This window comes from Belonocnema kinseyi, chromosome 4 (genome assembly GCF_010883055.1).
Source record: "Belonocnema kinseyi isolate 2016_QV_RU_SX_M_011 chromosome 4, B_treatae_v1, whole genome shotgun sequence".
Classification (NCBI taxonomy): Eukaryota; Metazoa; Arthropoda; class Insecta; order Hymenoptera; family Cynipidae; genus Belonocnema; species Belonocnema kinseyi.
Window position 1 is genome coordinate 33022167 of NC_046660.1, and position 9909 is coordinate 33032075.

Sequence of the window (9909 nt, forward strand, 5' to 3'; positions counted from 1 at the left end):
GACGAGAAATTCAATTTTGATCAAAAAGTCAACATTTTCGAAACCTTTGCAATTTTTAACTTGAAAATTAACTTTTCTTTAAAGTTCATATTTTGATTAAGAATTCAAATATTTTGTTGAAAATCCAATATATTTCGACTCGAAGCCTTAGGAATTTAAAGCATTTCATACTGAATTTAATATCGTGCCTATTTATCTAAGAGAATTTAATCCCCTATTTTCGTGAATAATCATCATATTTCCCCTATTTTGAGAGCATTTTGAGCTGTTAAATCTGTAGTTACCAAAAATCATTTTTATTTCTATGACTGAGGAAAAAATTTAAGAACATGTACCTGAAGGTCTGAAGTTTAAAATAACGAAATATTTTTTCCAGTTCTATTCGACATATATTGTTCCACATAAAATTTAATATAAAGCTTTTTAAGTTTCTTTTGGTAATCTATTATTTTCAATATAAATAAACATTTTAGCACTGTTTCTATGGAAAAACCGTCATTGAACAATTTCGTCCATTTTAACATTAAGAAATTCAAGCACATAAAAATGCGGTATTTTTCTGAAGATAAGAGTGGCAACATTTCTTTTAAATAATTAAAGTTTGTTAAATTGTTATTTCATCATTTCGAATGTTTAATTGTGATATATAGTTTTTTAGTCCTTAGAATTAACCCTGTTGATATTAGTATTTTTCTATTATATAAATTATTCATTCTTAAACGATTGAATTGAAACTTTTCCAACTGAAATTAATTTTGGCTGTCTTAATTTCCATTTTAGTTTTGATTACTTCAAATGGAAAAATCTTCAGCTTTATCAGTTTGAACTTTTTAATTTCAATGAATGCGACAAATGTTCGCGAACGGGCAAAAAATCGGGATATTTTTCGACCAGAAAAATATCAACCCTGAAAAAGAAGAACTTCTACGTCAATTATATTAAGTTTCAACCCCTATCGGCGTTTGAAATGCAGTATAAAATTGACTGCAAAATTTACCAAATCTAAAAGCAAATTCAACATTTTCGGAAAATATACGTTATAGTGAAATTTAGGTAAATTAAATTATAAAATGTAATATCTAAGGTAGGACTGATTCACATTGCCCTACTGAAGAGCCCGGCGAGGAGTCAGTCCGGGATTAATTGCAGAATAAAAATAAATATTACTAACCCCAGTGCTAATTAAAAAATCTTGTTCAGAATTATGATACTTTCTTTCAATTAAAAACCAAATCTTTCGAAAACCCGGTGAAGATGTCATCTAACTAATACAGAAATTTCGAGCAATCAAATGATGAAACACAAACAATAAATCAAAATTACTCAGAAGAAAAGAAAAAAAATTCCAAAAACTAAGAGATAAGAGTTTTCTTGAAAATTCACCGTAAGTTGCTATCAAATTTCCATAATCACAAACTGTTGACGACACTTCCTTTTTCAAAAACAGTAGATTTAAAATATGTGAACGAAAATAAAAGTGAAACTGTTCCCACTATAAGATCAATATATAAAGAAGAAGCACAGTTCGTGAATCGGCTTAGAAAATTTATACAAAATTTATATAAAATCCAACACCCGCATGCACGATTTCCACGTGAATCGTCCCTGCGTTCAGGAAACTAACTGAACAAACGAAAGACGTGCGTGGCCGTCACAGTGCAAATATATCGATTGTCTCTGGTGTCCTTCTTGCTCCCCTACGGACTCATTTGCTCTTAGCAAAAAAGAGGCACCTGACACATACACACGTTAACTCCTATCTCCACAATTTCCACACGCAAATCCTCTGTGACTTAGTTCATTGCAATATTGTCAAATAGCAGCTTAAACGAATAATTTTTTCTTTATATCATACACATGAGAACCCACATTATTTCTACTACGGCAAACACACTCATCAGCCCTAACTGTATTCCCCATATGAACAACACTAAAGTACAATATACCCAACTTTTGTGTCGATCCCTCCCTCTGCTTCATATTTTTGCCCTTATATTTTCTAAAGACCCTTGTATTTTTCACTCGAAACTTGAGATATAAAGCCTCAAAGGAATTCCGGAAGAAAATTTTTGTAAAACAAGGCAAAAAGCTTTGAAAAGTTTCAAAAAAATCCCTCGAGAGATTTAAAGTACTAAAAAGGTTAGCTTGTATTTGCAGAACATAATAGTTGTTGACCTACTTTCCAGAAGCTTCTTAATTTTCGCTATAATTTTTATTCAAATAACACAATTCTATTCCAAATTCTGCTATAAATCAGGTTAAAACCCTCTGATTTAATGGGGAGATGAAGTAATTCTAATTTCGAATTTTACGCTTTAATTTGATTTTCAACACAAGCCACGCAAGAGATCTATTAATGTTTGGTAGAATTCGTTTATTTAAAATTCTCAAAATAAAATGATATTCGATACTTCAAGCTTATTAATTTTTTAAAAGCTTTCCACTTATTGAGATTAAATTTTGAACACTCTAACAGAAAAATGCTGAAATATTGCAGCCTGTCTACATAAATCTGGGCAAAAAAACCCTGACAATTCATATGTAAAATACAATAACTGGTATTTCATTTATGAAAGTAACTTTATTAAATGATACGCAATTGCTTAATGCTGCAAGTTCATTTCTAGTGATTTAATTAATATATTTACTTTAGACAGCTTTAACATATTATATTATGAGATATTATTAAATATTTCATCAGCATCAAATAATTATTTCTTTAAGTTCTTTGCGAAGTACATGAATTTGAATAATAATTAGAACAAATTTTCATTTTATCTTTATATACTTTGAAATTTAGTGCATATTCAACATATTCAAATTTTGAATGAACAGTATTTTCCAGGTGGTTAGAAAACTCTATACAACAGGGAAATAAGGAGATCTTTCTCAGTTAAAAAATTAATTTTCAACCAAATAAAAAAGTTTAATCGCGCCTGTGACGTGCGACTGTTGTTTCTCGCGCTTCACGCTCAATAATATATTTATCTCGCGCTTCGCGCTTGATACTGTATTTACCACGCGCCTTATGCTCGGTTTTCGTATATTCCCCACACTAGTGCACAGACTTTTTAAAACTAAAGTTCAAAGCATCGACAACAGTAATTTTATGATTGTGAATTCTCTTTTGTTAAAGCTTCTTCGGCTTTAACGAACTCGAAGCACTCGAATTTGTCCCTAAAATTGAATATCATTTCTATAATTGTATATTGTTATAATTCAGAACATGAATTGGCATTAAAACACACGTAGTTTCATTGTCTTGTATAAAAAAATGCACATTATTTCTAAAAAAAACTTTTGTTATTACACATTTTTTTGCAACTTCTGCCGTTTTTTTCAAAAACTGAATTTGCGATTTTCCAATTCTATATTTACGATTTAAAAGTTACACCTTCGGTCTACACAGCAGCCTGACGGGTTTTTAACTTCTAAATTATATGCCTAGCCTCAGTGACTCAGGCTTTGTCAATTGAATTTTCTACCGAAACAAAGTTAACATTTTTCTTCTCTTGACTTTTTTTATATTGTGCGTTATTTATGTTCATTTTCGTGTTTTTTGGAATTTCGTAAATGCCATAACTCTAGTCATTTTCTGGTTTTGTGAAAAAAAGTAATTAGGGTAAATTGTCTGTCTTTTTAAATACTATGAATATCCATACAGAGAATTTTCGAATTTTAAAAAAGTGGTCTCAAAAATATTCAAAATGTGCTAACTTTTTGAATTTTTAACCAAAATGGCTGGCTAACGAACTTGACCTTTAGTTTAGAACACTAAAAGAGTGCACCAAAGGCCAATCTGATAGATTAATTTCTTCAAAAGTTATGGTGCACACATACATAAATACATGCATACATACATTACACAAAACATACATACAGATAGAAACATTCGTAAAAACCTGTTTTTTTATTCAGAGGGTCTTAAAACATGGACATTTGAAAAAAACTGGGGGAGGCGTCATATTTTACACAAATCTAATAGCTTCTCTGATGAGAATGCAAAAAGGCAAATTTTCAATAAACTAGTTTAATTCTCAAGCAAGAAATATTTAATTTCAACGAAACAGTTGCATTTTAACAACAAAACTTTCATCCAAGAAGATTAATTTTCTGCAAAAAAGACAAATATTCAACCAAATAAATGGATTTTCAACTAAGAAAAAATTTTCAACCAAAAATTGAATAGTACAATTCGCAGTTGAAAAAATTAATTTTCTATCAAAGAGATTAATTATCAACTGAAATTATGGAATATTCAACTGTATTAGTACAATTTTCGGTTTAATTTTAAATAAAAACAATGAAAATTCAACAATAAAATACAAATTTTCCACAAAAGTTGAATTTGCAAATAAGAAAGGCTTTTCAGGCAAGAGAGAAGAATAAATTCAAGCAAAAAATTGTTTTTCAACCAAGAGGATTAACTTTCTACGAGAACGGATGAATTATGAAGAAAATATATGAATTTTCAACTAAATAATTGAGTTTTCAACTTAAAAAAGTGATACATTTTGAACCTATAATAGAATAGTTCAATTTTTAGTTGGAAAATTAATTGTTTTAAACGAAATTTCAACTAAATTAAATCAATCTAAGTACCCGACTTAAAGAAAAATCCCTGAAATTTCCAAGTTTTTCTAGGTATATAAAAATTCCTTGTTAATTCCATGTTTTCCGGGTGAGTAGGCACCCTATATTAAGTAAACCTAGCAGTAATTACACTATGGAAAATTATCTTATACATGTTAGCTGAACATTGTAAGCAGTTGGATTTAAGTACACTCAATTTCCTGCAAACCTAAAAAAACAATATTCTAACTCTGACCAGTCTAAAGTTATAGCCAGTTATGTCGTCCCAAAAGAACACCACTTTTTATGGAACATTTAGCTTGTCTTGAAATACTATGTTGTATTATACGTGAATGCGTACTAGTAAAAATGTTATTATTTAACACAAAGTAAGAAAATAATATATTTCAAAAAGAGCTTTCTTTTCCATAAAAGTGTTTTTCTTTAAGACGCCATAACTTTTTTACTTATTAGACCTAGAACGTCGAGTTTTTAAGATTTGTAAAGAATTCCGTCTACTTAAATCCAAATGCACCTTACATGAATATGAAAAGAGAGTTTGCACAAAAAATAAAAATGGAAATATTTTTAAACTAAAAACTGACTTCTGAAGGTCATACCTTACGAACATGAGCGATGAAACGCTTTTTTCTTAATTTACAGATAATTTTAAATTGTTAAATTTTAATCTTTTAAAAGGTTTGTTTAAAAATTTCCAATTTGCTATAAAATTTAAGATCCTTGAAGGATTCGATGAAAAATTGTTCACGTTTAAAGACTGCGAATTCTTCATCTGAGTTTATCTGGATTACAAAGTTTTAACCTCATAATATTCAAACTTAAACGTTTTCAGTTTTTAATTGATATATAATGAAAGCTTTCAATTTAAAGAACAGCTTCGAAGTATTTGAATTTGAATTTAAAATGATTCAATTTCAAATATTGTAATTGGAGATTTACATATAAATTTGAAACGTTTCAATCAGTTATTCAAAACATTTCAAAAGCTTATTTTCCACTTTCAGTAAACTTGGGAACTTTCCAAATAATCTTAAAAAACTTCGAAATCGAAAGATTTCCATTTATTTTAAAATTTCCAGAAAAGTTAAAAAATGGAAGATTTGAACAATTTTATGGATTGTAATTTATTTCATCATTGCATTAAAAAATACATAGATTTACCAGAAAACGCCAGTTGTGACAAACTAATTTTGTTGCATAAGTTAAAGAAATGGAAAATATTAATTCCAAGGCACTGACTAGTATTAAGGAATTTTCTGTAACGTTCATCCTAAACGAGATATTATAAAAAATAAATAATTTAAATAATTAATTTTTTTCACGGAAAACTCTGCACCGGAAGACAGTTTGTAATTTAAACAATTTAAATAATTTTACGAAAAATATATGAATGTTTTATTGCATTCTAAAATTTTTTCATTTGTATAGTTTTAAACTTGAAAGCTTGAATTATTATTGAATAATTTAACATCCTGAACATTTTTAAGTTTTCAAATCTATTTGCTTGAAATTACCATATTTATTACATTAATTTTTGCTTTCACTGCAAGATCCGAAATGTTATTCACTTTCAAATTCAACGTCCTTAATATAGATAATCTATTGCTTTATCTTTGCATTTTTTCTAGAAATTCAGTCTCAAAACATTATGAAATTCTTATTTAAAATAAAACATTAAATGATGAATTTAAAAAATATCGATCCTTATAAATTTGAGAAATATAATACTTTGCATTCATATTCAAATAGTTTAGGTTTGCTAATTTACTTTCTTTTTCGCCGAAGAGATTGAATTTCCATGTTTGGTTTTAGTAAACGAGTTGATAAATGTCTAGAGGCAAAACTGTAACAAGTTAATTATCAAGTTGGCCCATTTGCTATAGTGTCCTTGCTCACATGCGGCATTGAATTAATCGCTCGAATTAGGAAAAGTGGCACCGGTGTGACTACCAACATTTCACAAAGCGGAATAAATTTGTGGGGACAGATAGAAACGATCAATGTGTATTTCTTACCTCGCGCCTGACCACAGGCCGTTTTTTCTACTGCGCTAGATCCCTAGACCACAACTACCTGTACCATTCAAATTTGAATAATAAAACTATTTATCTAGATTTAGAAGGAAAAAAACTTTTTAATAATCTGCCAAATTAAATTTAATTTATTTCCTCCGTCTTCTCATACTAAAAAGATGTTGAATTTGAAATATATATGTAAATATTTATACCTGCTAATTACGATAAATACAATCACAAAAGAATATCTGAATTGCTTTGTTTTCGATTTAGCAATGCCCGCATGGTGTCTAAGAATTATTTCACAATTTCGTAATTCTTAGCCAATTTGCTTCATCAAAACTGTTTAACGATCAGTAATTATATCGCCCACAAGGTCTCGTAAAATTAGCCCCTTTTCTTTATCCTTGACTTTAATTGGACTCATTCCCATTGATAACCCGTGCCAATTTTTCATATTCGATACTACAGGAGATCACACTTGGACTCTTCTCTGATATCAAAAATATCATTTCAGGGTGTCTACTTGAACGGAAAATCGGGAAAAACGGAAAATAACCCAGAATGTACTTCAGCGACCGGGATTTTTCTCTCCAATGTACTAATATGCAAATTAAAATTTCTTTCATATATATTTTATTACTTTATTTCTGATTTCAAACAGGAAATTCATGAAAAAAGCATAACTTTTACTTAGAATAAGTAATTTTAAAAAGGAATTACAATTCTAACCTTTAACAGTGAATTTTCTAAAAGAAATATAATTCTAAGTTGTGACATCGAATTTCAGTAAAGAAACATCATTTTGAGAATTGTCATAGGAAATTCCGGTGAAGAATTATAATTTTGACTTTTTAACAGGGAATTTTCGTAAAGAATTATAACTTGGCTTTGGATAGGGATTTTTTTACGCGTAACAGAAGTTTTGGAAAAGAATTTTAATTCTGATTTACAAGAAGGGAAGTTAAAGAAAATCTCCGTTCCAAGTCGGAATTCGTCACAATTTGAAACTTTCCTCTTCGAAATTTTGAAAAAAAGGAGTACCCATATTTCTGAATTATAATAGGAAATTTGGAAATTAATAGACTTTGAGCAAGCAATTTTTAAAATTAATGTAATTTCTACTTGGCATGGGGAATTTTTTACCAGAATTATAATTCTGTGTTAGGAAAAGGTCATTTTGTAAAAATTATTATTTTATCTTGAAACAGGTAGTTTATTTACATCTAACAGAAAATTTTGGATAATAATTTTAATTCTGATTTATAAAAAGAGAACTCTCCAGAATAGTCCCTGTTCCAAGTCAGAATACGCCAAATCCTAAAAATTCTTTGTTCCAAATCAGAATTTCTTTGAATTTAAAAGTGTTTCTATATTTCTGAATTATACGATAAAAATTTGTAAGTAAATATAGTTCTGACTTTGAGTAGGTTTTGGAAATTAATTTAATTGTGGCTTTTGGTATAGAGAATTTTCTAAAAGAATTGTAATTCTGTGTTGGGACAGATGATTTCACTAAATAATTATAATTTCGACTTTGTGGCAGAGAATAAAAGAAAAAAATCACGTAAAGAATTACAATAATTATCCTTACTTGGAACAGGGAATTTCATAAAAACTTATTATTTTGTCTTGGAACAGTTAATTTTTGACAGGGAAAGGGAAATTTCGGAAAATAAATTTAATTCTAATTTATAAATAGAGAATTTACAAAATCAATCCCTGCTCCAAGTCAGAAATTATCAAATTTTGAAAATTAAATATTCTAAATCAAAATTTGTTTGAATTTAAAAAGCCTTTTTTCCGTAAATAAAAAATTTACATTCGAAGTCACAAATACAAGACAGTGGTTTTGAAAAAGAAAGGTTCTATTTCGCCGCTAATTCACTATGATTTATTATATTTAAAAATTCTAAGTGATTTACATTACCGTTCAAAAGTTTGGATCCACCTGTTTCTTGATGATTGATTAAGTTTTCTTAATTTATATATGTCAGAGCTAAGATATTTTCTCTTTGTGTTAAATGCTCTTGAAATTCTGTAGAAAATAAACCCAGGCTAAAGCCTATTTGTCTATTTTTCAAGTAGATATTGCAAGAATGGTGTAAATTGCAAGGTTTTCTTAAATTTTTACTAACTTGCTTGATAACCAATATTTTTTAATGTTCTTGGGCTTATTTTAAAGCTATTTTTCCACAGTATCGCAGCAGCTTATTATTATAAAACAACTTTAAGTTCTTGATAAGTTTTTTGATTTACGCTCATAACACTCTGCGATACTGCGGAAAAATAGCTTAAACTCTTGCATTCTGATAAGATTTTTTTTAGATTTATGCTCATAAGCTGTTGCGAAACAGTAGAAAAATAGCTTCAAAATGAACCGAAGAACATTAACAAATATTGATGATTAAGGAAGTTATTGAAAACTTAAGAATACATAGAAATATACACCATTCTTGCTAGATCTCCTTGAAAAATAAAGAAATAGACTTCATCCTGGACTCTTTTTCTACAGAATTTTGAGAGAATTTAATCCTTTAAAGAGAACAAGTTTTAGCTCTGACATATATAAAATTAAGCGAACTTAATAAATCATCAAAAAAGAGGTAGATCCAAACCTTTGAATGGTAGTGTAGATATATAACAGCTTAATGACGTCAATGGGGATTAGAAAAGCCGTACGGTATTTTTGCTTCCCTTAAATAAATAAATCGATCACCATTAAGTATCATTGAAAAAGCCGTTCAATAAAATTAAACTCCGTCCAAGTTCCTATTTTCTGATAAATTACTTAACACGGAAAGAATCGAGGAAATTACGAAATACGAGGGTAGTTCAATAAGTCCTTAGAATGAAGTATAAAAACAATTTTTTTTGGGTAAATTTTTTTTTATTTTTCAACATGATCTCCTTGGAGCTCTATACACTTGGTCAATCGCTTTTCAAGTTTTTTTAATCCTTCAGAAAAGTGCGTTTTCGGAAGTTCCTCAAAATAAGCACTTACAGAGGCAATGACGTCTTCGTTGTTTGGAAATCTCTGTCCACCGAGCCATTTTTCCAAGTTTGGAAATAAGAAAAAGTCACTGGGGGCTAAATCTGGTGAATATGGTGGGTGTTCGACCAATTCAAATTTTAGTTATTTAATTTTAGCCATTGAAACGAAGCATGTGTGAACTCGGGCGTTGTCGTGATGAAAGAAAATTTTTTTTCTCGCCAAATGTGGTCGTTTTTTTTTAAATTTCTTCTTTCAGCTGCTCTAATAATGATGCATAATATTCACCAGTGATTGCTTTACCCTTTT

The 9909-nt window shown here is 29.0% G+C and overlaps 1 protein-coding gene across 3 annotated transcripts in view; it reads right to left on the bottom strand.

The window, feature by feature from the left end:
* LOC117171411 (calcium-dependent secretion activator) overlaps window positions 1-9909 on the bottom strand; it is a 46691-nt gene that overhangs the window by 28058 nt on the left and 8724 nt on the right. The window contains exon 1 of one of the 3 annotated variants that reach the window (XM_033358705.1): window positions 1384-1593. The exons of the other annotated variants lie outside the window; for them this stretch is intronic. The gene's annotated coding sequence lies outside the window, so the exon portion shown is untranslated. Of the gene's footprint in view, window positions 1-1383; window positions 1594-9909 lie in introns of those variants that run through there. 3 annotated transcript variants of the gene reach the window in all.